Source organism: Tupaia chinensis, unplaced genomic scaffold, assembly GCF_000334495.1.
Source record: "Tupaia chinensis unplaced genomic scaffold, TupChi_1.0 Scaffold000402_1, whole genome shotgun sequence".
Lineage (NCBI taxonomy): Eukaryota > Metazoa > Chordata > Mammalia > Scandentia > Tupaiidae > Tupaia > Tupaia belangeri.
In genome coordinates, this window is record NW_006159904.1 from 5,164,517 (window position 1) to 5,167,700 (window position 3,184).

The following is a 3,184-nucleotide window of genomic DNA, read 5'->3' on the forward strand; positions in this document are numbered from 1 at the left end:
TGGAACTCTTCAACTCCTTTCTCCTTCCTCTTCATCAGTTCATTGTCTCTCTTCTCTTCCATTTCTGTTAGCTTTGCCATTATGAATGTTCTGAATTCTTTATCAGACATTTTCGTGATTTCTATTGAACTGTATGTGGATGAAGAGGAGTTATCTTTTTCCCTTGGAGGAGAGGTATTTTCCTGCTTCCCCATATTTCTTGTGGTCCTGCAGCGATTTCTAGTCATCTGATGGATGGTCAGTTTCTTCCCAAATTTGGAAGTCCAATCTGAGGAAAGGAGAGCATGCGGAAAAGGAAACAGAGAGAGAGAAACAACAGCAACAGCAGCAAAAAAAAAAAAAAAAAAACCAGACAAGAAATAGAGAAAAAGGAAAAAAACTAAGAGAAAAACATTTAAATAAAACAAAAAAATTAATATTAAAAAAATTTCAATAAAACCCCAAAATTAGAAAACCTAGATCACAGGAGCCAGGGAGAAAAGTGTCTCTTTGAAAAGGCCTGTTCCCTTCTCTTCTGCCTCTTCTGGGTTGGGAAGGGGAGAGGGAATTATTAACAAGATAAAGAGATAGGAGGGGCAAGAAGGCCCAGAAAAAAATGCCTCACCTTAAAAAATTCTAAAAAGCAAAAATTTAAAAAAAGAGAGAAGACAGAGACAGAGACAGAGGTAGAGAGAGACAAAGACAGATACAGAGACAGGAGGCCTGAAAGGGGTCTTCCTACCACACGAGTTTTGTATGCTGGAGGCCAAATTATCAGTAGGAAGTCTTCATTTCTCGGTTTGCCCCAAAATGGCTAGATCGCAGGAGCCACGGAGAAAAGTGTCCACACCTGGCATGGTTTTCAGTCTGCCAGGTTCAGGACTTGCACTGCAGAGTTAGCCATGTGGGATCCAGTTGCTTTAACCTCCATGCCACCTGTTGGTCCTGCTACAAATTTTCGTATGTTGTTTTTGTATCATGCAGCTTTGCTGAATTTGTTTATTCTCCCTAAGAGTTTTATAGTAGATTCTTTAGGTTTTCTGTGTATATAATTATGTTGTCTACAGATAGGGATAATTTCACTTCCTTTCCAATATGGATGCCTTTTATTTAATTCTCTTATCTGACTGTATTGTTAGGACTTCTGATACTATGTTGAACAGGAGTGAAGAAAATGGACATTCTTGTCTTGCTCCTTTTTTTATTTGAATTTAATTTATTCATTCATTTATTTTAATTTGACTAGAGAGAGAGAGAGAGAGGAAGCCACCTGGTCTGGAAATTGAACTATGGTGAGTCATCTGGGAGTGTCCAGTACCGTAACCACCACACCACCTGCTGATCCCCATCTTGTTCCATTTTTGAGAGAAAAAACTCAATATTTTTCCATTCAGTATGATGTTAACTGTGTATTTATCACACAGCCTTTATTGTGCTAAAATAGGTAACTTTTACACCTATTCATTGAAAGTCTTAATCATGAAGGCATGCTGTGCTGTACTGAATGCTTTTTCTGAATCAGTTGATATGATCATATGATTTTTCCTTCTATAATGTAATGTATTACATTTGTTTTACTTATGTTGAACCATCGTTTCATCCCTACTTGGTGATGGAGTATAATCATCTTTTTAGCACATGTTGGATTTGGATTTCTAGCATTTTAATGAGGATCTTTGTATTTCTTTTCTTTTTTAGAGGTTTTTGCTATAGGGCATGTGCACTTGCCTGGAAGACAGAGACAGAGAGACAGAAAGTGAGAAATCACCCCCCCGGCTACTCCGCAATTCCTTCTCCTCCATTCTCCTCTTGGGATCTTGGGCATGCACACACACGCGCCCAGCGTGAGTTTAAGCTACTGGGATCTGAACTCAAACCACGGTAGACTACATGGGAATCCAACGACATAGCCATTACGCTAACTGCTGGTTCCAAAGATCTTTGTATTTCTATCCATTAGGGCTATTTGTCTGTAGTTTTTGCTGCTATTGTTGTTTCTTCATGTTCTTTTGGTATGAAGGCAATGAATGTTTCATAGAGTAAGTCTGGCAGGATTCTATTTGGACTTTTTTGAAATGGTTTGAGAACTGGTGTTAATTCTTCCTTTAAAAACTTGTATAATTCAGCAGTGAAACCATCTGGACCTGGGAGTCTATTTATTACTGATTCAATATGGTTATTTGTTGTTGAACTATTCAGTCTCTCTGTATCTTCCTAATTCAATCTAGGTATGCTATAGCATTCAGAAATGTGTCCATCTCTTCTAGGTCTTCCAGCTTATTAACATCAAGTCACTCATAGCATTCCTTAATGATCTGTGTTTCCATAATATTTGTTGTACTGCTCCCTTTTACTCTTTTTAAAAAAGAATTATTTTATTTAATATTATTTATTATTATTATTAATATTAATATTATTTGATAAGAGATAGACAACAGAGAGAAAGAAAGTGAGAAAGTAAGCCACCAGGTTTGGGACTTGAAGCATGATCACCACATGGGAATCCAGCACCCTTAACCACCATGCCACATCCAGGCCCCAATGTTCTTTTTTTTCATTTCTGATTTCATTTATCTGGGTCTTCTTTCCATATTTCTTAGTATAGCTAATGATTTGTCAATTTTCTTAATACTCCTTAAAAGTCTGTGTTTTGATCAGGGATCCCAACCCAGCCTGCTATGGGAGATGAGAAGCTATCTAACCTTCAAGAACCAATAGATGATTTCTGCAATCCCTGAGAAATAAGGAGCAACAGGGAGACCCCATAATCCCAGAGATAGACTGAGAAACATAAAGGCCCAAGCTAAACTGTTCTGCTTGGCTCATCAGCAGAGACCTCCCCCATATGCAGCTACAGTCAGAGAGGAGTGGCTCTGTAGTGCACCATACAAATTGAACTACCTTCTTACATTCTACCTGTCAGCTCAATTGCCTGGCACATTGGAACAGTTAGGTTGGGGTATACAAGAACCAGGCACCTGAAAACACATGGCACTGTAAAAATTCTTTCTCCATAACTCACTTAGCAATAAAAGGAGAGAAACTCCCCTATGAATACCTAAACCCTCAATTCCTACTGTGGATTCCACACTCCTTACCACAATAAAGGAAGAAAGTTGACACAGATATTATACATATCATAGAGAAGGTAAGGGGCACACAGCTATAGAAACATACTCCGAAGAAGTAGGAAGGGACCAGCAGT